The 25,943-nt window shown below is 38.0% G+C and overlaps 1 non-coding gene across 1 annotated transcript; it reads left to right on the forward strand.

Moving 5' to 3' along the window:
• The first annotated feature begins 9,159 nt into the window (after positions 1-9,159).
• Positions 9,160-9,266, forward strand: LOC129406161 (U6 spliceosomal RNA). The gene has a single exon (XR_008630824.1). It is a non-coding gene; the product is annotated as a U6 spliceosomal RNA (small nuclear RNA).
• Positions 9,267-25,943: the final 16,677 nt, after the last annotated feature.

The raw sequence follows: 25,943 nt of genomic DNA on the forward strand, positions 1-25,943 counted from the left end.
CGTGCTAGTGTAGCGCCATGGCGTCTGCTCGCTCCAGGGACATGAAGAGCACCAAACTGCTCATTCAGGGTCTTAATGAAGAAATCTGACCATCTCGTAGGTGGGCGACCAGGTGTTCTTTTGACATCCAGTGGAATCCAGTAGGTAATGGTTCTAGTTCAGCAGTCGTCTCTAAATCGTATAACATGTCCAGCCTTGGCAAATGAGACAGTTTCTGATCCTCGATCGTTGCCGGAGGTCAGAACTCTGGATTCCTTCTCTCACTAGAGGCGTGATACTCAAGCACAGCTTTTTTGACTCCTCTTTGGGTGACCCAAATAGCATTCTCATCCTGTTATTGTAGGGCCCAGATCTCTGAGGTGTATATTAGTGCAGGAAGAACGGTGGAGTCAAGAAGATGTACCCGGAGCCGGACACATCATAAAACACTTCCTACCCATTTTCCATAATTACCAAACCATATTTGATGGGGTTCAAATATGGTTATGAGTTATATGGTTCACAGCCTCATCGTGGCGGGGGGTGGGTGGCAACAGTGCTGACCTGCGAAGAGTGAACCAACAGGTGCTACAGTTCGTTACAACATGCCAGTCAACCAAAAGCTTGCATTCGGTAGACTGGGTGCACCTGTAAGGGTGATTAGAGGCCGCCCTAAAAGCCTCTGTCTCTCTCAAAGAGCCTGGCAAGCTACTGAGAGTATCCTGCCTGCCCGGCAGAGTCTGCCAAGCTACCCATGGCATATTCCATATGCCAAAACCAGCAACAATAATGAGCCTCATTCCCCTGACCCTGAAAGAGCCCCCAATATGGCAGCATTAAGAAGAATATTTATTATATACATATATAAATGCATATATATTCACACACATAGATAATATAAAAATATTATATAGTTATATGATACAGTTAACTATATATAATATATAGTTATACCATATAGCAATATCTCATGATTCTTTGTATTTCTAACATGTTTGTTGTAGTATTTTACCTTTCATCTCTGATTTGATTAATTTTAGGTTTCTTTCTTGTTTTATTCATGAGTGTATATAAGGTTTGGAAATTTGTTAACTCTGAAAATATCAGCTGTTGGTTCCATTGATCTTTTGTATTATTTTCTTGTTTTCAGTGTCATTTATCTATGCTCTTATTTTTGTAGTTTCCTGACTCAAACTTACACTAATGTTCATTTGTTGTTTATTTCTAGTTTTTTGAGATGTGAAGATTAGGTTGTTGATTTGAGTTTTGCCTTCTTTCCTGATGTGAGACTGTATTGCAATGAACATCTTCCTTAATGCTGTTCTTACTGTGTCCCATAGCTTCTGTCTTCATTTTAATTTGTTTCATGAAATCTTTTGTTCTTTGATTTCCTCTTTGATCAATTTATCATCTAACAGTATGAGTCTCCAAATGTTTGAGCTTTACCTAAATTTATTATTAATTTCTACCTTCTCAGCACTGTGATTTGAAAAGATGCTTGATATGATTTCTCTTTTTGTAGCTTTATGTGTACTTGTATTATGTTTCAACATGTGATCTATCCTGGGAGATGTTTCAAGTGCACTGGAGAATAGTGTGTTTTACCAAATTGGAGGTCCTTGTACATGTCTATTAGTCACAGTTTTTTTGATTCTTCTTTTAGTGCTCTTGTTGTTTTTTATGAATGTTCTGCCTGATTGATCTGTGAAATGGTGAAAGTGGAGTACTAAACTCTCTCACTACTATTTTGTTGCCATCAGTGTATCTCCAATGCTTTATAAACTTTTCAGTCCTTTCATTCAGAGTATGTATGTTGGTGAATATTAAGTTCTCTTGCTCTGTTTATAACAAGTATGGAAAATTCATTCATACCGATGATTATTTTCTTTGGCTTGGACGCTATTTGGTCTGATAAAAGTATAGTTTGCCATACTGTTTGTTCTTTAAATTAGACTATGTGAATTTTTTTTCATCATATGATTTTGAGTTTGTGCTTATTGTGACAGATTCCTGAAGAATAAAGAGTTAGATTCTACTTTCTGATCCATCTTGCTACTCTGTTCTTTTTTATATGAGAGTTCAATTCATTGACATTGAAAGAAATGATTAATGTGTGAGAATTTGTTGCCATGATTCTATGAAGAGTTTAGTTGCTTGTGTTGTTTGATATTTATTTTTTATGTAAGTTCATTTAATATCTTCAGCAGAGCTCATTTTGATGTTATAAGTTTCATCAGCTGCCATTTGTCTGAGAATGTTTTGATCTCTTCAACTCTAAATGATAACATGCTGGGCAGAGGATTCTTGATTGGAGGCTCTTTAATTCAATACTTCGAATGTGTCATTCATTCTCTTCTTGCCTGTCATTTTGTTTAAGAAATATGAAGTCAATTTAATGTTTTTTTCCTTATTTTGTGAGTTTTTTCTTTTTTCTACTTTAAGGATTCTATCTCTGTTCTTGCCATTTTGATTTATTACAATGTCTATTGGTGTTGTTTTGTTTGGGTTTATTCTGATAGTATTCTTTTGGTATTTTGGATCAGTGATCCTATCTCCCTCTTCAGGTTAGGGAAGTTATCACTTATTATTTTTCACCTAGTCATTGCTTTTCTTTTTTCTTCTTCTATAATTCCTGTCATTCTCATGAGTCAGAAGGAAAGGGATGGGCATAGAATGACTACACTCATTTGTGGAATAAAATAACATAGTATGAGACTAACGCCCAAGAACAGTGGAGACAAGGGCCGGAGGATTGGTCCATGATTGGAAGCTTGCCTAAAATGCTGGGGGAGAAGGCAGTTAGGATAGACAAAGGACCACTAAGTCAATGATGGTTGGAGGGATCTCTCGGGATGGGAGATGTGTGCTAAAAGTAGACAAAGGACCAAACATGAAGGCCTCTCAATATCTGTGTTGCAAATCATAATGCCCCAAAGTAGAGAGAGTAAGAAGGAAAATGCCTGTAATAGAGGCAGAGGGTGGGGCAGGGTAGGAGTGGCAGGAGGGATACTGGAGACATTTTTTGGTGGTGGGAAATGTACACTGGTGAAATATGGGTGTCAGAACATTGTATGACTGAAAATCATAAAAGCTTTGTAACTGTATCTTACAGTGATTCAATAAAAAATCAAAAATAAAATCTTAACATTAAAAAATTCCTATCAGGGGGCCGGAGTGATAGCACAGCGGGTAGGGCGTTTGCCTTGCACTCGGCTGACCCGGGTTCGATCCCCGGCATCCCATATGGTCCCCCAATCACCGCCAGGAGTCATTCCTGAGTGCAAAGCCAGGAGTAACCCCTGAGCATCGCTGGGTGTGACCCAAAAAGCAAAAAAAAAAATTCCTATCATTCTGAAGTCTTTTACCTGGTATTACTGATGTATCTTATGTTCTCTTTTTATTTTTCTCATTCTCTCATCTTATTTTCATCTTCAATTTCAGCATTGGGCTAGAGAGACAGTACAGTGGTTTAGGCACTTGTCGTGCATGTGGTTGACCCTGGTTGAGTCCCCAACACTACATAAAGTCCCCTGAGTTTTAATGCAAGTGGCCAAAAAAAAATTAAAAAAGCAATTTTCAGTTTCAGTTTCATCTATTTTGCTGCTAACTCTTGCTCCTTTGTTTCTATTTAAATGCATTGTTCACCGTTGGTGTCAGGCTCTCTTCAAATTCTCTGACTTCAAATTCTCAAATGTCTTCTTCAGATCTTTAAACATTGGTCTGGTTGTTGTTCTGAAGTTTTCTTTAGCACATTAGATAGATCTGATGCTATTGTGGAGAAACTTTCTGGAACTTTTCCCATCTTGTTGACACAGTTAAGTACTATCATATTTATTATTTTGGTGCTCTTTGTCTGAAGGGTGTGCTTTCTGCTGCTGGTTCCTCCTAATCGTCTCTCATCAAAGGTGTGGCTTGACTTGTTCCCTTGGATCTCCACACAGGAGGTAACCATTCTGGAGGGCGTTCACTGCCCTAACCTTCATGATCTGTGGGGAATCTGTCTGGGTCTCTCAGGGCTCAGAGATGGGTGTGCCGAGGTTGGGTTCACTCACTCACTGAGCTCCTTCTCCATCCTGGATCTGTGGCAGTGCAATTTAAAAAAAATTTGTTTTTAGTAGCAGCTCTTCCTGTTCATAATCATCTAAATAAAACTGAAAGGAAACATTTGTTTGAGGATTGAAAGTACTTGGTGAACACACTCATATTGCCTAAGAAGAAATCCACTGATGTTGGCGGAAGGGGTTGGAATACAAGAAACACCCAAGAGACTGCACCAGCCTCAGTCTGGGTGTAGCTCCAAATATTATATTTGTAAGCACTTAAAAAAATAAACAATCCTTACTAAACAGGCAAAACTAAGTGTTTTCAAACTTCAAGGCACTGAGGTAGTGATAAAAATAATCAATTTGCCATTCAGAAGGAAAATACTACCTTTTTACATTGTAACAATTTTATTTTCCTTATTTTGAAAATAAGCATGAATATCATGATGAACTCTACCAAATTAAGCCTGTGTAATATCAGTCATGTTTTAGCTGATGGCTAATAGTGACTAAGAAGAATAATATAATAAGGAGGTGGGGCCAAAATGACCAAATCAGAGAACCTGTTTTCCTCCTCTAGTAATCACAGAAAATCTATACCAAAATTTTCTTTATACAGAAATTGACCTCAAAACTGAAAGAACAGAGTTTCTCCAAGACAGAAATATAGAATCCAGGTAAAAGATAGATAGGAAACATCCTCTCCACAAAAAAAGTCCCAACACAGAACTACATTGTAGCTGCAATCAGGAATCGGTACACTGTAGCACTGTCATCCTGTTGTTCATCAATTTGCTGGAGTGGGGAACCAGTAACGTCTCCATTGTGAGACTTGTTACTGTTTTTGGCATATCGAATACGCCACAAGTAGCTTGCCAGGCTCTGCTGTGCGGGCGGGATACTCTCCATAGCTTGCTGGGCTCTCTGAGAGGGACGGAGAAATTGAACCCGGGTCACTCGTGTGCAAGGCAAATGCTCTACCTGCTGTGCTATCGCTTTAGCGAGGAACAGGTACAGGACTTTATTCTGGGGGGCAAAAGGGGTCTGTTGTGCTAACCACCTGGTAGCCTAATGATATAATCTCATATTTATAGCACTGGAATGGGACATGAGAAATGACAAAACTTAAGGTTTGAAAGAGTTGCCAGCAGGCACTATTTTGGTGGCCTCTCAACCTCGTGGAGAGCAGTATTGGTGGGTGCCATTTTGGAGCAGTCTCCAAACATTAACAGACCCACAGGGCAAATACCTGAGGAGAGTTCCACCCACTTCTAACAAATAGCTGAAATAGCTGAGGGTGGGGAGAAAACTATTAAGTGTTCTTATTACTGCTGCAAAAATTGCCTGCCTGCTACCAGTCCCTGTTTGACTGCTAGCAAACTCCTCACCCTAAGAGGTGTCAATGTCTTGAAATATAATACCTTACAAGTGTCCCCCACTGCCTCTGCTGCCCTTCTTAGCCCACTTCTTAGCCCACTGTTAAGACTCCCTCTGTGTGTGTGTGTGTGTGTGTGTGTGTGTGTGTGTGTGTGTGTGCGCGCTAGCCCCTGTGTGCTGTGTCATCAGCCGTAACTGAAACTTTTCAGGCCCCAAATCCTCCTTTCTAGCTGCATAGTTATAACTCATTAAAACACAGAATAATGAAAAAATTCAAGCCTCTTCTACCCATCTACAGGCTTGGACTGCCCTGCCCCCAACTATTCCAGCTCAGTAGAAGCTGCCAGTGAGTATTCAAACCCTCAGCCTCTTCTTTAGCTCCATAGTTATCACCCACATAACACAGAAAAAAAATTTTTTTTTACAAAGTAACAGTTTCTGAGGCACAAGATGACAGAAGTCCAGGGGTGTCCTAAAGTCCATCAAAAACACCATAGGGGCCTGAGAGATAGTAAAGTGGGTAACACATCTTGCCTTGAAAGCACCCAAACCAGGTTTGATCCCCAACATCTCATATAGTCCCCTGAGTCAGCCAGGAGTGATTCCTCAGTGCAGAGTCAAGAGTAACCCAGGAGCATCACAGGGTGTGCTCCACTCAAAAAAAGAGCTTTGACATCAGAGAGAAGGGTCGCAGAGCAATAATCTTTATGGTGACAGAGGAAATGAAGGAAGAACTGGAAGAGAAATTCAATCAATTCAAGAAAAATGGATTTAAAATATTAAAGAATATATTTAAATGGAATTAAGAGATAAAGAACACAGTAAAAGTCACAGCAACAGAATTCGGAATGTCATAGAATGCATCTTGAAGACAAAATACAATCTAATATCACATAAGAAGACACAATAAAAAAAGCCTTTAAAAATGGAAGTGAATGTAAAGTATTTATAGCTAGAGAGAGATAAAAACATCTGTATCATAGGAACACCTAAAGGAGAGAAAAATTACAAAGGGTAAGAAAGGCTAGTAGAAATGATAGCTAAAAATCCACTAGTCATTGGTTAGAGATCGGAAACTCGAGTATTATGAATTTTAGTATATAGAAAACATATCAAGAATCTTATTATATCATAATGCCATGAGTATTGAAGTTAACTATAAAAAGAAGTTGGGGAAAATTTCAATCCCTGGAAGCTGAGCAAAACACTAGTAGATAACAACTGGATAAAAGAAGAAATAAAAATGAAACAAAAATATTCTTTGAAACTCATGAGAATGAAGAAGCATACTATCAGAAACTATGAGACACAGTAAAAGCTGTACTAAGGTGGATATTCATAGCAAGATAGGCCTACAGTTAAAAAGAATAAAACGCTCAATAAACAACCCAAACACATCTGTTGAATACTGAAAGAGGAACAACAAATGAATACCCATGCCAGTAGAAGGAAGAAAATTATAAGAACTAAAGTAGAAATCAAAAAAGCAATACAAAGAAAGAGTCAATGAATCCAGGTACATTCTTGAAAAGTATGAACAAGATAGAAAAACCTTTGGCTAGCAAAATTCATGAGGAAAAAAGAAAAAATGCCAAAATAAATGAAAGCAGAAATGAAAGAGAAGAAACTGCCATGACCCCTCAGATATTCAAGATATAAGCAGTTACCATGAACAACTTTATGCTCTTAAACTGGAGAAGCTGTAAGAAGTGGACAGATTCTTTTTTTTTAATTTTTAAAATTTTATTGAATCACTGTGAGATAGTTACAAGCTTTCATCTTTGGGTTACAATCTCAAAATTATCAAACACCCATCCCTCCACCAGTGCACATTCCCCACCACCAAGTGGACATATTCTTAAAGTTACATATTTCCCAGAGCTGAGAGAGGAGGATATAGAAAACCAAAACAGGCAAGCAAGAAAATAAGCATGTTAGTGAGTAACATTACAGCAATCATAATGTGAAGGTAGACATCTTTGGGCATCATAATGGCAAATCATAAAATAAAGTACAATTTTTCAAATGCAGTCTGTTTTGGTCACTTGATTATTTCATAGTAGTAGCAAATAGCAAATAGACTAAGACAAGAAAATCTACTACATTTGGTTCTAAATGAAGTCGTAGGCTATAGCTCTTTTACAAAGTGAAAGAGAGTTTAAAAGATAAGTCATCTATTTTGGAAAGAAAATAAGACAATGTAGTTAGAAATAAACACTCATATTTTGGTTTAAACATATATTTTACAAAACAAAGGAGCAGCTGTGGTTTCCATAAGAGAATCATTGAGATTGCATTAAATGGAATATTTAAAGCTGTAAAGTTGAAGTGGGAATTTAGACCAATTATCATTGCCTTTAATAATTTTGCTAGTATTTCCTAGCAAGCAGGAAAATCTCTAAAGTATATGATTGTGTTTATATTTATGTTTAGATTTGAAAAAAAAAGAAAATAAGCAATAAAATTAAAATAGTATTAAGAATTTCTTCAGGAACAAAAGCCCTTGATCAAATGTTTTTTTTTTTGGGGGGAGTGGGTCACACCCAGCGATGCTCAGGGGTTACTCCTGGCTTTGCACTCAGGAATTACTCCTGGCGGTGCTCGGGGGACCATATGGGATGCTGGGAATCGAGCCCTGGTTGGCTGCGTGCAAGGCAAATGCCTTACCCTCTGTGCTATTGCTCCAGCCCTCAAATGGGTTTTAATCTTCAAAGAAGACTCACTACCTTTACTTTATAAGTTCTTTCAGACTATTGAGGAAATAGGAATACATCCTAACAGCTTTTATGATGCCAACACCACACTAATATCCAAAGAATATAGAGATACTACTAAAAGGGAAATTTCATGCCAGGTTTCCTAATGAGCACCAATGCGAAAATCTTTAATAAAGTCTTAGCAAAGAGAATCCAACAACATATCAAAAAGATCATTTGAAGCCAGAGCATAAGTACAGCAGACAGGGTATTTGCCTTGCACACAGCTGACCTGTGTTTGATTCCCTGTACTCCATATGTTTCCTTGACCTGGATTCAATTCCCAGTAACCCATATGTACAAAGCCAGGAGTAAACCCTGAGCACTTCTAGGTGTGGCCCCTCAGCAAAAAAAAAAAAAAAAAACCAAAGAGACAAAAAGGTCATTCGCCATGATCAAGTGCAATTTATTTCATTTGGGAATGGTTCAATATAGGTGAATAAATTATGTAATACAAAACACCAATGAAAGGAAAGATAAAAACATTATCATATCAACTGATTCAGAGAAAACTTATGACAAAATCCAAAATCTATTCATGATAAAACTTTCAATATAATAGAGTTGAAGGAAACTATCCTCGGTAGAGCAATAACCTTCTATAACAAACCCACGGCCAATATTGTTCTTCATGTTGAAAAACTGAAAGTATTCTCTCTGAGATCAAGCACAAAACAAAGATGTTCCCTATCTGGACTTTTATTCAGATGATATTAGAAGTCCAGCAATAGCAATCAGGCAAGAAAAAGAAATAAAATATTTCAAACTGAAAAAAAAAAGAAGTCACATTATCACTACTTGCAAATAATTTGACAATATAATAGAAGATACCAAAGAGTCCACTAAAAAACTCCTAGAAGCAAACCAATGCAGCATAATAAGTCTTTTCATTCCTATAAGTAAATAATGAACTGGAAGAGAAAGAGATAAAAGAATCCACTTCATTAAAAATAATGTCGCAAAACATTAAGTACCTAGGAATCAACAAAAGATGTAAGATACTTGTGCTCACTTCGGCAGCACATATACTAAAATTGGAACGATACAGAGAAGATTAGCATGGCCCCTGCGCAAGGATGACACGCAAATTCGTGAAGCGTTCCATATTTTTTCACCGCAGCACTGTTTACAATAGCCAGAATCTGGAAAAAACCCGAGTGCCCTAGAACAGATGACTGGTTGAAGAAACTCTGGTACATATATACAATGGAATACTATGCAGCTGTTAGAAAAAATGAGGTCATGACGTTTGCATATAAGTGGATCTACATGGAAAGTATCATGCTAAGTGAAATGAGTCAGAAAGAGAGAGACAGACATAGAAAGATTGCACTCATCTGTGGAATATAGAATAATAGACTATAAGACGAACACCCAAGAATAGTAGAAATAAGTACCAGGAGGTTGTCACCATGGCTTGGAGGCTGTTCTCTCACTCTGGGCAACTCAGAGAAGGGAACAGCAAGTAAAATGTGGTTGTTGGTCATGTGGGGGAAAGATGATGCGGGCCAAATATAGACTAGAGACTGAACGCAATGGCCACTCAACACCTTTATTGCAAACCACAACACCTAACCAGAGAGAGAGAACAAAAGGGAATTCCCTGCCATAGTGGCAGGGTGGGGTGGGGGGAGACGGGACTGGGAAGAGGGGGTGGGATGTTGGGTTTACTGGTGGTGGAGAATGGGCACTGGTGAAGGGATGGGTTATCAAACTCTGTAAGGGAGAAACATGAGCACAAAAATGTATAAATCTGTAACTGTACCCTCACGTTGACTCACTAATTAAAAATAAACTATAAAAATAAAATAAAATAAAAAAAAATATGTTAAAAAAAAAAAGATGTAAGATACTTATACAGTGAAAACTATAAATCATTTATATATGAGATAGAAGAAGGCCTTAGGAAATGGAAAAATATTTTATGTTCATGGGTTGGAGTAACTAATATTGTCAAAAAATTGTTACAGAGATTTAATTCGATTTGCCCAAAATTTTATGACATGTTTTCAAAGACTTAGAACAGCCAATTATTAAGTAATAGAATCATATTATGGAATCATAAAGCAACCCCACTAACCAAGTCATACTGAGAAATGAGAAATTTGGAGGTATCTAATTATGTAGCTTGAAAATATACTATAGATACATAGAAATAAAAACATCATGGCACTGGAATAAAGATAGACTCTAAGACCAATGGGTTACAATTAAATACCCAAAAATACATCTCCATATTTATAGCAGACTGATTTTTGGTTTTTTTTTTTTTTTTTTTTTTGCTTTTTGGGTCACACCTGGCGATGCACAGGGGTTACTCCTGGCTCTGCACTCAAGAATTACCCCTGGCCGTGCTCAGGGGACCATATGGGATGCTGGGATTTGAACCCGGGTCGGCCGCGTGCAAGGCAAACGCCCTACCCGCTGTGCTATCTCTCCAGCCCCTAGCAGACTGATTTTTAACAAAGGACTTGAGTACATAAAATGGAATAAATAGCATCTTCAATAAATGTTGGTGGGAAAACTGGATAATTACAACTAAAAAAAAGTTGGATGCATGTCTCATACCTTATACAGAATTCAATTCAAAATGGATCAAATATCTTGAGAATATATAAAATACACTAAGAAAAATACAGGCAGAATACTATAATATTTGGACTTTAGAAGTGTTTCAATGATACTATTCCACCAGCAAGGCATAAAAATAAAAAATAAACAAATGGGACTACATCAAAGTAAAGAGTTTCTTCATACTGAAAGAAAAACAAGCTAAAAATAAAAGGTACATAAGTGAATGCTTGAAAACACTTGCACTCAACCAATCAGAAAAGCATTAATGTACAAGATATAAAACAAAAACCAAAAAATAACAACAATAGCAAAAAATAGTAACAAAAGAGTCATAAAACCCTATAAATAAAACAAAATGAGGAAATAAACAGACACATCTCTGAAGAAAACAGACAAATGGGGAAGGCACATGAAAAAAGACTCATTATTACTTATTAGAGAAACCCAAATCAAGAGATAATTAGCAATGACATCTTATCTCAGACCAGTAAGACTAACACTCTCGTGTGCGCGTGCGTGCTCTCGCGCATGCGCGCGCGCGCACGCACGCACACACACACACACACACACACACACACATTTATCCTGGAAACTATGTTTGTGGGAATGTGATGAAAACAGAACCTATCCACTGCTGATGTCAGTGTTGTCTGGTTCAGCCTCTACAGAAACAGAAAATTTCTGCTGGTGGTATGCCTGAAGTACTCAGGGGTTATTCCTGTCTCTGTGCTCAGAAGTGAACTCTCACAGTGCCAGCACTAAGGCCTCATTCATCCACATCCTCTGCCCTCCATGCTCCTGGCTCACCTCATGGAGATTTCTTTTTAAAAATAGTAATAGAGTTGTCATAAGACTCAGTAACTCCACTTTTTGGTATCTACCCCAAGACAGGAAAGCATTCATTGAAAAGAAAATATGCACACAATTATTTATTGCAGCACTTAGCACAATAGCACGGATATGGATTCAACTCAGGTGAGTGGATAATGAAGGTGTGGTATATATACACAATGGAATACTATGCAACTGCAAGGAATGATGAAATCATGAAATTTTCAGCAACGTGGTTGGAACTAGAGGTATCATGTTAAGTGGGGTAAATCAGTGGGTGAAGGAAAAATACCAGAAGATCTCACTTACCTGTAGGATACAGAATAGCAGGACAATGGAGTGCAAAGTACCAAAGTGGGGTGGAGGGGGTGGAGCTGGAAAGACTTAGATTATCCTAGATTATAAAAATGAGGACAGGGAAGGAAATAAATCGAGGGGGAAGTAAGAAGAAACAACTGGGAGGTGATGGGCAGGGATCAGGGCCCTGGAGCACACAGTGATATAGAGGAGGCATTGGTATATATCTAAATGATAGAATCGAGGGCTGGAGCGATAGCACAGCGGCTAAGGCGTTTGCCTTGCACGCGGCTGACCCGGGTTCAATTCCTCCGCCCCTTTCGGACAGCCTGGCAAGCTACCGAGAGTATCTCGCTCGCGCAGCAGAGCCTGGCAAGCTACTCATGTAGTATTTGATATGCCAAAAACAGTAACAGCAAGTCTCACAATGGAGACAATGTTACTAGTGCCTGCTCGAGCAAATGATGAACAACGGGATGACAGTGATACAGTGACAGTGATAGAATCGAATGCACTGTAGCAGCAGAACCAAACTACAATAACTAAAGTTAAAATGCCTCTTAAGGAAGGCTGGTGGTTGGGAGGGAACTTGAGCACATTAGCAGAGGGAATGTTACACTCCTGGTGGGATTGGTATAGAAATATTTTATTCCTGATTTATTCAGAAATTCATAAATTAGTTCTGATTTATTTGTAAATCATAGTGCCAACAAATCTTATACACATATAGATATTTACAATTTCAGTTATCTTCTGGTAAGTTCATTAGAAAATGTGAGGCACACATCAGTCATCTTTTTTTTTTGAGCCAGAACATGTTTCCATATCCTTGAACGGGGTATTCCCTTTCTTTGCAAGCTTTAATGTAAGTGTCAATGAGGAGACTGGATAGAAACAGCATGCAAGTTCTTGGCTAAACCCCTCCACCGGGTTCTCCTCTACTCTGCCTCACTGCTTGAGAAAAAAAACAAGAACTTGCCAGAGGAAGGACCCCTATGGGACTCGAGCCCGGCCCAGTGCGGGCTCACCGTGGACAGACCCACATCCTAGGCCTTCTGCAAGGAATGCCTCAGCCTTGTACCTGTGCCAGATATCGTGGTTCTCATTGGGGAAGACGAGGGCCACGGGCTATCTTCCCCAGAGTCCCTCCTTCTCCTTTGATCCAGGGCCAGTCATCTCCTGTGTTTCGCTCTCCCAGATCCTGCTTGGTCCCCAGTGCTCAGCTCACGGGTACAGCTGAGGACCAGCCAGGGCCGTGTTCTCCTTGGCCACTGAGCCACTTCGGTGTAGACATCTGCAGTTGAGGTGGGTGGCTGTTGTCCTTCCACTGGGTGAGCCGGGAGCGCAGAGGGCAGGGGATGCGGATGAACGAGGCCACGGTGCTGGCACTGTGAGGGTTCACTTTTGAGCACAGAGCCAGGAATGACTCCTGAGTACTTCAGGCGTACCACCCCCCTCCCCAAGATAGAAATGAAAATTTTAAAAAACGAGAAAATGCAACAAATTCATGTCACTAAATTGGATAACCTAGGCCAATGCTTCTCAAATTGAGTCTAGGGCACAAGTGGAAATCCTGTAAATGGGGACCGCGGTAGGAGCCCAACTGTTAGGATAGAAGGGGAGAAGGGCAGAAGGACACAAAAATCAGAAGGGGGCCATGGCTGGAAGAAGGTTGAAAGCACTAACCTATGGAATATAAGCAAATTCAAAGAGTAATATAACTTCCCAAGGCTTAATCAGGAGAAAATAAAATATCTGAACAGATCAACTACATGCAAAGACATTGAAATATTAATAAAAATAATCTCTGCCTCAAACAGTGATGGTTCCACTAGAGTTCACTAATACCTTAAAATGTTGCTTATTGCCTTTCTCTATATCTTTTTTTAAAAAAGGTCAAAGAATGGGGATTCTTCCAGATGTTTGTAATGAAGTTAATAGGCCCCTAAAATCAAAAAGAGACAGACCTCTCTCTCTCAATTCTTCCTTCCCTTTCTCTTTCTCTCACACAAACATGATATCAAAACAAAATAAAAATATAGCTGATTATCCCTTATTAAGATGAAAAGATTCTCTATGTATCTTCACTATCACTATCACTATCACTGTCATCCCGTTGCTCATCGATTTGCTCGAGCGGACACCAGTAATGTCTCCACTGTGAGATTTGTTGCTACTGTGTTTGGCATATCGGATATACCATGGTGGCTAGCCAGGATCTGCTGTGTGGGCGAGATACTCTTGGTACCTTGCCGGGCTCTTCAAAAGGGGCAGAGGAATCGAACCCGGGTTGGCTGCATGCAAGACAAATGCCCCACCGCTGTGCTATTGCTCCAGCCCCTCTGTATCTTAATACATAAAATTTGACTCTATGATACAAGAATTAAAAAATAATTAACAAAATCCTGAGCAAAAATTAACTCTACTATACAAGAATTTAAAAATTAAAATAAAATAAACTTTTTATGAACTGAATTTAGCAATACATTTTAAAATCTCTTACATCATGTCAGGAACTATTTATCTGAAAGATGCAGAGATTGTTCACATATATAAATCAAAGTAAGTGATACAACACTTCCACAAAAAGATAAAATCATATAATCATATCAATAAACATATCAAAACTTTTGTTAATATTTAAAATTTGTCTTAAAAAGTGAGATGGGGATAGAAGGAACATATTACAGCTTGGTAAAGGCCATAGCTAACATCATAATTATATACATATAAAAGATTTTTTTCTTCAATATTGTTCATAACACAAGTATATCCACCTTAACATTTAGTATTCAGTATGATGTTAGAAATCCTAGACACAAAGATTTGGCACAAATTTGTAATAATAGACATTTAAATAGGAAAAATATTTTTAATTTTATTTTTTAAATTCTATTTTAGTTTTATAAAGCTGTTCACAATAATTTATTACATTCAATATTCAACATCAATCCCACCACCATTACACCTTCCCACCACCATTATTTCAAGTTTTCCCAACCAACATCAAAGCCTGCCCCAGCAGTAAGCCCTAAATAATTTATTTTGTATTGCTCGTTACGAATAAGTTGCTAAAAATGATCAAAAATCTTTTCCTTAGAATAAAGTGTGTGAAGACTGTTTATCTCACCCTGGCACCACTTAAACCCCTGTATAAAATATTAATAATATGGGCAGAGCGATAGCACAGTGGATAGGACATTTGCTTTGCACTTGGCCAACCTGGGTTCGATTCCTCCGTTCCTCTCAGAGAGCCCAGCAAGCTACCGAGAGTATCCTGCAGAGCCTGGCAAGCTCCGAGTGGCAAATTCAATATGCCAAAAATAGTAACAACAAGTCTCATAATGGAGACGTTACAATTTGCTTGAGCAAATTTATGAACAAAGGGACAACAGGGCTGACAGTTGTTACAGATTGAGCCTTGTGTAACTATTTTTTAATTGAGATTGGTTGCCTTCTACTTTACATCTCATCTAATGTGGTGTGCTGCTATTCCTGGTACATCAGTGGTATAGAGCATAAGATGTTGCCCCAAGAATTCTAAAATTTTAAATAAGTGATAGAGCTGGAGCTAAATTTTTAATTGGATGGTGACTTTGGGGTCTGCAGGCATCTCTACAATTTGTTGATCTCTTCCCAGATTGTTTGTGAGTCTCTTGGTCATGGACAATTAATGAGGTCATGTGGCACCAAAGGCAGTTTATGGGCATGACTGCCAGGCTCCTAAAAGAACAGGAAGATAGGGGAAATCACTCATCCCAGACTCCATGAGAACCTGGAAGTTTCTGTTACAAAACCTAAGTTTTTCAGCAGATTCATTTATGGATGAAGCTTGGCGAGCCTGTGGGGGCCTGCCATGAGCATGGCGGCAATTAGGTTCTGGAGGAATTTGTTGTGGGGGCTCTGGGTAAGTGGAGGACTCACTTGTCCTCCCCCCCAGGGTGCCTGGATATGAGACTCAGCCTGGCACAGAATCTGAAGGCATCTCTGCAGCTTGTTGATAACTTCTGAGATTTATTTGTGAGCTGGAACAATATTAAAACTAACACTAGTTGCAGATGATATGATAAGAGTATAAAATTCTCACATTACTTGCAAAATGTTAGAAACAATAAACCAATAATAGTAAAGCAACAAGCTATCAAATAGATATACAGAATTTGTTTCCATATTCAAGAAACAAAATATAAGAGACAGAAAATATTTTTAAAATCTCATTTACAAGGAGAGAGCTGCTTGCCTTGCACATGAGCAACCTGAATTCAATCCCTAGCATCCCCTAGGGTGACCTGAGAGCTGTCAGGAGTAATTCTTGAGAGCAGAGCCAGGAGTAACTCCCAAGCATTTCCAGGTTTTGCCTAAAACAAACAAACAAACAAATAAACAAACAAATTTTATTTAGAATTGAATAGACAAGATTGAAACACGCAGGAATAAACTTAAAGGGGATGAAAGATGTGTATATTAGAGACTGTGTCTATGTTGACCCAAAGAAATATCTAGTATAGGGCTAAGATGCTTTGCATTTCATTCCACCCAATTCCTGTTAGAATACCTGTCATGACATAGGGCCACTTAATTACTGCTAAGGGTCAGTCTTGAGGACAGAGCCAGGAATTACCCCTGAGCAATGCTAGGCATGGCCCCCAACTCTACTCCCCCATCACACACACAAATTATATCAATTCTAAAAGAATACAAGGGGATGGAAATGGAAAGATACTCTATGTTCATGGATTGGAGAAATTAGCACTGATACAACGATCATTTTCCCCAAACATTATATAGGTCCAATGCAAAGCACATCAAAATTTCAAGGACACTTATCAAGAATGTAGAACCAATATTACTGAAATTCTCACAGAACCACAAAAGACCCTAAATAGCCCTAGGCATCAAGAGGCAAAAGAAAAATGAAAGCATTCAGCTGCCAATTTCAAGTGACACTCCAAAGCATAGTAATGAAAACATTATGGTATTATAATCAAAATAGACACACAGATCAATGGAATAGCCCAGAATCAAATCCTCACACTTATGGACAACTTATAACAATGGAGTCAAAGCATAAAATGAAGAAACATAAGTCCATTCAAAAAAGGTCTTTGAGAAAACTAAACCATGTATAGAAAAAGAAAAGCAGATGACTATCTCTCACCATGTGCAAAAGTAAATCAAAATGCACTTTGGCATTAGGCCCAAACCATAAAATACACTGAGAAAAGAACAGGCATAATATTCTGTGATCAGGGCTTCTGTGGTTTATTGAGGGATTTCATTCCAGTGGCCAGGTTCAGAAAAGAAAAATAAACATAGGACATACATCAAACTAAGATATTTCTGAACAGATAAAGACTGATTAAAATGAAAAGATCCTCGTGTGTAGATGGAAATATTCACACAATACACATATTATTAAGGGTTAATGTCTCAGAAGCTCACAAAATCCCATAAGAAACAAACAACTTTATCAAAACATAGAGGAAAAGCTAATCAGACACCTCACCAAATAATACGTACAGATGCTCAAAAGGCACATGGAAAAAAAAGCTTGTTATCATTTATAATCAAGGGCATGCAAATCAAAATGAAATAAGATGTTCCCTCACACCTGTAAGATGACCTACATCAAAAGTTCAAAAAGAACAAGTATTGGCAAGAGTATGGAGAAAAAAAAACATTTATATACTGTTGTTGAGAATATAAATCTGTCCAGTCTCTGTGGAAAAAAATTAAAAGCAAACTTCTCAAAATTTTGCAAATAGATCTATCCTATGACCCAGTAATTCAACTGCATCTATCCAAGGAACACAAAAACATGAATCCAAAGATATTTATTCGCTCCCCTGTTTATTGAGGCACTATTTACAATAGTTAAGATAAAATAATTCAAGTACCTAATGTTAGATAAGTGAATAAAAGAAATGTGGTATATATAAATGATGGAATATTAGTCACCTACAAGAAATGATGAAATTATTTCTTCCATGACAACTTGCATGGAACTGGTGGGAGTCATGTAAGTAAAATTAGTAGGAAAGATAAGGAAAAATATTGGGTGATTTTACTTATATGGAGAATATAATGAAACAGAGCAAGGGGATGACAAAATAAAATGAAAAAAAACCATAGAATTGCAGTTATCAGAGGTGGGAGGGAAGCAGAGAACTTAAGAGAGATATGGAAAAACATTGCTACTTTGATGGAGGGTTCAAAAACACACACACACACACACAAATACACACATACTAATTTATGCCACCAGCTCTAGCCTTCTGTCAAAGAAAGTATGATATACTCAGAACTGTAATCTGTGAATATTAATCTGATATTGCATAAATTGGACAGAGATAAAAGATAAGTAATAATTAGGAAATTATTTATTCTTCTAGAAAAGGCAAAGAGAGAATTTAAGCAATAATCATCTTAGACTTTGTTTGACTTGGCTTTGAGCTGGTTAATAGGGAAGTGATGGGGATATTATCATGAAAAGGAAGAAAAGACAGAAAATCAGGGAAAAGATGTAAAACTCCATTGAATACTAAATGAGATTGAAGGAATTATAGATGGTGTTTTCACATTGATTATTGGTAAATAGGTTTAGAGAAATGGATTTTATTGTAAGCCCTAAAGTTAGAATGAAAATCTGAAAGAGATAGAGCACTTAGATTATCAAACTAAAACAAATAATTCTATTTAAGAAGAGATACTTAGAAATAAAACAGAAATAATAGTGTGTCAAAATAAATAAAGGAGTATAGATTTTTCCTTCTGAAATCACACACCCTTTATTAAGGCTTCAAATGAAAGACCTATTTACCATTGTATAATACATTACTTCTACACTTAATTGACAAATATTTCTTCTTTCTCTTATTCCCTCTTTCCCTTCTGTCTTGCCCCATTATCCCCTTCAATTTTTTCCTTTCTTTCTATTGCAGTAATTTTGGGACATGTTAGAACAACTCTGAATCATTACTATAGATGATGGTATGAACATCGAAATTTCAGGAGAGAGAAAAATTTGCTAAGAGCAATCCTTTCTAGTTTTGGTCAAGAAGACTCCCAGTGGTGATCGTGTTTGCCAAAGTTTCAATGAAAGGAACATAGTGTTCAGATATTCTTTGGCATTAAGTTTCTAGTCCTCAGCTTTTGTGACTGCAAGAAGATGTAGGATTAGGCAGGTGACTCTGTTCAAACCCATAATACTAGGTTATGTATGAGCTGAATTAGGACAAATCCCTGCTTGCATTAGTTGAAAAATGCCTACTAGGCTGGGAGTAAGGGAGAGGGCCATGGAGCCCTGGTGCCAATAACATTCAGCAGGGAAATCTAATACCCCACTCTGGTTTGGGAATGTTTTCTTAGATGAAAACTGGGCCTCCTCTTCAAGTGGAAGGATTGAAGAGTGCTTCATTTATCTTAGAGCGAGTTAAGTGACTCAGATTAAGTGCCCAAACCTGTATCACTTGCTTAGAAAGTGGGTTTCAGAAATAATGGCTACAATCCAGAACAAAGTCCAGAGCTTGTCTTAACAGGTATTTGAGGTTATCTCTCTCCTACTGAAAGTTCCCAGGCATCTAAATTGAAGGAAACATTTCTTACAGCTGAGTAGTATTCCATTACGCTTATATTGTACATTGATACTTATTGTAGTTTTATCAGAGTTAAGGTAACATGGTTACAACAGTGTTATTATTTATGGATTTTTGTTGTGAAAAGTTGCTGTACTTCCACCACCACCAAAGTGTTCAAGATCTACCACTGCCTGCATATCATGTTTCTTCCCTTGACACCTCTTCCTTTACTACTTACTCCCTAAAACTTATGCAAGTGCTGTGCTATCACAGTAACAAAAAGTAAATTAAAAAAAACAAGAAAAGATTCATTAATTTATTTAGGGATTTAAATTTTGTGGCCACACACAGTGGTTACCAGGGGGCTACATGTGCCACTCTGCTCGGAAGTTGCTTCTGGTGGTGCTTCAGGGGCCATGTCAGGCTGGGGATCAAAGCTGATTCTCTAATACACGAAGCACATGCTCCAGCCCTTTGAGACATCACTCCACCTGACAGTCCAATATTTTAATTTATATGAGATGTTTAGAGGAATATCTGAACCTGTTGATGGTAATCATCTTATAATTTATATAAATCAGATCATTATAATTTATACCTAAACTTATATGGTGATATATCAGCTATTCTTAAACAAAATTGAAAAATTAATCCTATTATGAATGTATAAAAAACAGAAGAATAATTGTTTTTGACAGGAACAAAAATTGAGACAAAGAAAATCAGTAACTTGTCCAAGATGATGCAGTTAAAAAGAAATAAAGTCAAGTTTCAAATGGCTTCTCCCAAACTAGTGTTTTGCAAAGTGAGTGATGGAGTTTCTGGAATGGTCCAGTAGGGTATAGTAATCTCTGATGTAATTGTGGAGGGCACTTTCCCCTTAAAGAAGAGGGATATTCACTGAGGGTATTTTGCATAATTTTTTTCTGGAAATGGAAGTTAGCCAGATAAATCTGTGAAGCTTTAAAGTATGTGAAAAATTTATATCATCATATGTATTAAAGTTTAATATTAAAATTAAAAATGTGTGAAAAGTGAATAACATAGTGTACAAGCAAGCTTGGTGATAGAAAAATCAATGAAAAACTTTTTTTAAAATTTTTTATTAAATCACCATGTGGAAAGTTACAAAGTTCTCAGGTTTATGTCTCAGTTATACAATATTCAAACACCCATCCCTTCACCAGTGCCCATATCCCACCACCAAAAACCCCAGTATACCCCCCCACCCCCTACTGTATAACTAATGAATTTCACTTCATTTTCTCTTTACCTTGATTACATTCTATATTTCAACACAAAACTCACTATTGTTGTTGGAGTTTCCACCCAAGAAAGACAGCCCTACTACCAAGAAAGCATTTGATAATTAGTTTTCCAGCAATGAAAAACATTTAAGGAAATGCCACAAAGAGAAAGAAAGAGGTATGAAAATTTATAGTTTCTTTTTATACCATTCCATTACATATCAAATATATAATGAACATAATACCTTAGAGAATATAGCTCTTGCATTGACTCACATATTTTGATAATTAAAAAAATGACTTTGAAGTTATATAAGATGAGAAGAAAAAAAACTCTTTGATATGTGTGCCTAAATCCTGAAATAGCTACTTATGAGTTTAAAGGTTATTTCCACCTCTCTGAAACCTTGAAAGTAGAGATAAATCTATGTTATTACTTGTGCCTGCCATATAAAACATTCAGTAATAATAGTCATTATTATTACAGATGTAGAACACTGGAGTATTAGAATAAATACTGATGAAGATGTTCATAAACATGGTTTTGTCTCATACTGTGTGAACCTGTGCAAGCTCATGAAAGTTTTATGAACCTCTTTCCTCAACTTGTAAAATGGTGCTAATGACCCATGCTTGCTTTCCAAGAATGCTATGAAGTTAAATTGAGATGAAAGAAATTTGAAATTGGAAAGAGAATATAAAGGCAGTTATAAATACATATATAATGTTTGTATATTTTATATATATGCATACACACCACACACACACACACACACACACACACATATGCCTGGAGTGATTGCACAGTGGGTAGGGCGTTTGTTTGCCTTGCATGCACTTGACCTGGGTTCAATTCCTCTGTCCCTCTCGGAGAGCCTGGCAAGCTACCGAGAGTATCTTGCCTGCATGGCAGAGCCTGGCAAGTTCCCCATGGTGTATTAGATATGCCAAAAACAGTAACAACAAGTCTCACAATGGAGACTTTACTGGTGCCCGCTTGAGAAAATCAATGAACAACAGGATGACAGTGATACAGTGATATATACATATATATATATATACACAAATATATATATATTTAGCTCCTATTTTGTAAAGTTTGAATTACATCACTGAGACGTACAGTAGTATTTTTTTTCTTTTGCTGAACTTTTAAGAGGGTTTTCTTTTTTTCTTTTCTTTCTTTTTTTTTCTTTTTGGGTCACACCTGGCAATACACAGGGGTTACTCTTGGCTCTGCACTCAGGAATCACGCCAGGCGGTGCTCAGAGGACCATATGGGATGCTGGGAATCAAACCCGGGTTGGCACGTGCAGAGCAAAAACGCCCTACCTGCTGTGCTATTGCTCCAGCCCCAAAGGGTTTTATTTTCTGACAAAGGGCAAAAGTGAAAATCTTGTTCAGTGTTAATTTGAAAGGCAATATTGCTTCTTGGGCAGTCAGAGGCCCCCACCAAATTCTTACTGCACACAATGATGTGTCTAGCGTATGTCACTGTCACTGTCACCCCGTTGCTCACCGATTTGCTCAAGCGGCCACCAGTAACATCTCCACTGTGAGACTTGTTGTTACTGTTTTTGGCATACTGAATGCCCCACGGGGAGCTTGCCAGGCTCTGCCGTTTGGGCAAGATATTCTCGGTAGCTTTCCGGGCTCTCCGAGAGGGGCAGAGGAATCAAACCCAGGTCAGCCTCGTGCAAGGCAAACGCCCTACCCGCTGGGCTATCGCTCCAGCCCTGGCACATGATTTCTACTTTAATTGAGTTTATGTGTTATTTGATATGATCTTCAAGGAGCGATTTTTTTTGTGTTGGGGGTGTTGGAGAACAAAAAAAAATTTTGACTATATAGATTAATGCTCGTCACTGATGCTGCTTTAGCTGTCCCAGTTTGGCTTTTGAAAGGCCTTATTAGAAGTACTCTCTTTCAGAGAGCAGGGTACCTGTGCATACTGGAAGTGGCAAGGGATCATAATTTACTTCGTGTTCATTTATCAGCATTTTGCAATGATTTATTCTACAGGCCTGATTTCGGGACAAATGAAATAAAACAGTTGATGCATGAGTGGGTGCCACAGACAGGTGTTGCCATAACTAGTTTCAGTCTGAGAACTCCAGCTGGCTGGAGTTCACTGTGAATTTCTTGTCAGACTTTGATACCCAAAATGAATTAAAAGTGATTCAGATAACTTTGAATTAAAAGTGACGTTCTTTATTATCTTGGCACACATATCACCGGGGATATAATTCAGATTAAATTCTTTTCAACATTATTCTGATTCTTCCTAATATTCATATCTTTCACCTTCCATAATAATCCACAAAATTTGTCTTTGGGAAAAAAACCCTTAATCTATAGGGACTTTGCACGTGTTTTTCAACACTGGTATTGGTCTGTGAAAATTTTCTGGTGGTCCAGTCATACAGCAGCTGTGTGATTTGAGCTCTGAATTGACTTAATTTAATGTTAACATTGACTTAAATAAAATAGTCCCTACATTAGTTTCTGTTTCTGTCTTAGCGATAAGCTGGTCTTCAAAACATTTCCCGATATTCCCTTAGTCCACACGTGTAAAAAGGTTGAAAAATGTTGCTCTTGGTTAAGTACATATTTGACTTTCTGATAAAAAAAAATTCCTGTCTTTATTTCTCTATTCATGTACATATCTTCTCATTTGTCAATTCTGTGTTTAAAATAAAATGGTCCAGAAGTATCTGAAAATTCTGAATATTCATCTCTTGAAATTGTTATGGAAAGACAGATAAGAAAAAACTAGATTAATAAAGAATTATCTTTAAGACATTGGGAAAAAGCTTTTTCCTCATACTTAAGAACCCTAAGTGCCTCTTATGCCTTTAATTTTTTATCACTGACCACATAACAAGCACATTTTCCTCACATGCTATTGCTGCATTTTAAGAGGACTGACAGCACAGTGGGGTTTTATTTTAGATTGCTTAACCATTTGAAACGGTTTGGCTGGAGAAGTCACTCTCTATTGTTGAGCACCCCCTAGTGGATATATAAAGAATTCTAATAGTGTAGTTGACAGAATGCAACATTGGGACAGAATTTTTTTGTATTAAAATTATTTTTTCCATCTGCAGCCTAATAGCTGTGTGACCACTGGCAAATTAATTAATCTATCTCTGTCTCAGTTTCCTCTGTAAGTGGGGGATAATATAAGAATTCCATAGTTCCAGGTGTTAGTAAGTAAATGTAGCACTGTAGCACTGTCGTCCTGTTGTTCATCGATTTGCTCGAGCAGGCACCAGTAATGTCTCCATTGTGAGATTTGTTGTTACTGTTTTTGGCATATTGAATACTCCTTGGGTAGCTTGCCAGGTTCTGCCATGCAGGCGGGATACTCTCAGTAGGTTGCTGGGGTCTCTGAGAGTAAGTAAATAGCTACTAAAATAATGTCTTTAGGTATACAGAGAGTACAGTAAAACACTTATCTTGCAAATTTTAAATGATGTCTTTTCAAAATTCGAGGGTATTCTGAAACTTTTAAAAATCATAACAAAAGTTAGTATTATAAGACCATAATAATGGGTAGAGTGCCTACATGCGGAAGACGGTCTGTTGACTTCCTTAATCAATTCATTTCATCTTAACAACCCTTTGGATTAAAAAAGCTTACTTTTCTTTTGACGTGTTAGAAAATGAACCAGGGCCTCATTCGTGCACACATTTAACCCCCAAACTTCATCCCCAGCCCTGAAATGAACAATCTTACACTTTGTTCACCAGTGAGGGAACTGAGACTCTGAAGGATCTGATTTTCTACAAAGTGTATCAAAAGACAGAGCTAAAATCTTATCAAGGTCTGATGTTACTATGCTCAACTGTTCTAAGATGCTCATGAAAGTACTGGGCAAGGAAACAATACAGTTTTTAGGAAGAAGACCATGCATGCACATGCACTTGTGTGTGTGTGTGAGAGACAGTATTTGTGTGTTACACACAAGGAAAAGGAGACTATTAGAAGCAATACTATTGGTTCCAAACTAGTAAAATCTCAAAGTCACTAACTCTTCTGGGTTTGGTATCTTAGGAATGGGAAAGTCCTATTATGTACATGGAAGATAATGTGAATATCAAACATTTATGCCTATGAAAGTTAGCTCATGAGGGAATTTACTGACCCGCTAATGCCCACCAGTCTACCTCTTTTAAAATTAGACTCTTGGGGCTGGAGCAATAGCACATCGGATAGGGTGTTTGCCTTGCACGGGCCGACCCCGGATTCGATTCCCAGCATCCCATATGATCCCCCAAGCACTGCCAGGAGTAATTCCTGAGTGCATGACCCAGGAGTAACCCTGTGCATTGCCAGGTGTGACCCACAAAAAAACAAAAAAAAAGTAAAATTGGACTCTCAGGTTCTTTTTTTATACAATCTTGTTTCTTGTGGCCAATTTGGCCAGCTGACTCTCTAGGACTGGAGCGACTTGTCTTCCAGTCTGCTGAGTTGTTGCTAATAAAGCCCTCATGACCTGTTAACTGATTGGTCTCCTGGAGCTTCAGTGGAATGGAACCTTCACTTTTATGGGGGGGGGAAGGAAAGGGAGGGGCATCATTGTTTCAAATAGCTAAATTGTTATTAGTGGAAAAAGTACCATGTTTCACCCCAAGTAATTCCAGAGTTTATAATACTTTATATAATATAATGCTTTATAAATATAGTATATATCCCATCATATATTACAGTGTACAATATAATATAACGTAATAATGGGCTGGAGCAATAGCTCAACTGGTAGGGCGTTTGCCTTGCACATGGCCGACCCGGGGTTCAATTCCTCCGCCCCTCTCGGAGAGCCTGGCAAGCTACCTGTGGCGTATTCGATATGCCAAAAAAAGTAACAAGTCTCATGATGGAGACGTTACTGGTGCCCTCTCAAGCAAATCAATGAACAATGGGATGACAGTGACAGTGATAATGTAATAATAATAGAGTATATATCTGCCCATTTACACAGAAAACATGTTTTGTGTTTGGTGTTTATTTCCCCTGCTGGTGAGACAGCTCAGCATCACAATACGGGCACTGACTCCCTGGTAGAGCAGCATACCAGCCTCTGAGAGGACCACAGGGTGGTCCTTAGTCTTTGACCTCATGATGTGAGATGGAAGAAAAGGATGATTTCTCTCTCCTGTCTTCACTGAAGATTAAACACCTCTTTTGTTGCTAGAGCAGATCCCTTTCACTGTTCAACCCAGGAGATGCCACGTTGGGTAAACATTTAGTTCCAACAA

The sequence above is a fragment of the Sorex araneus genome, chromosome 6 (genome assembly GCF_027595985.1).
Source record: "Sorex araneus isolate mSorAra2 chromosome 6, mSorAra2.pri, whole genome shotgun sequence".
NCBI classification, from domain to species: domain Eukaryota; kingdom Metazoa; phylum Chordata; class Mammalia; order Eulipotyphla; family Soricidae; genus Sorex; species Sorex araneus.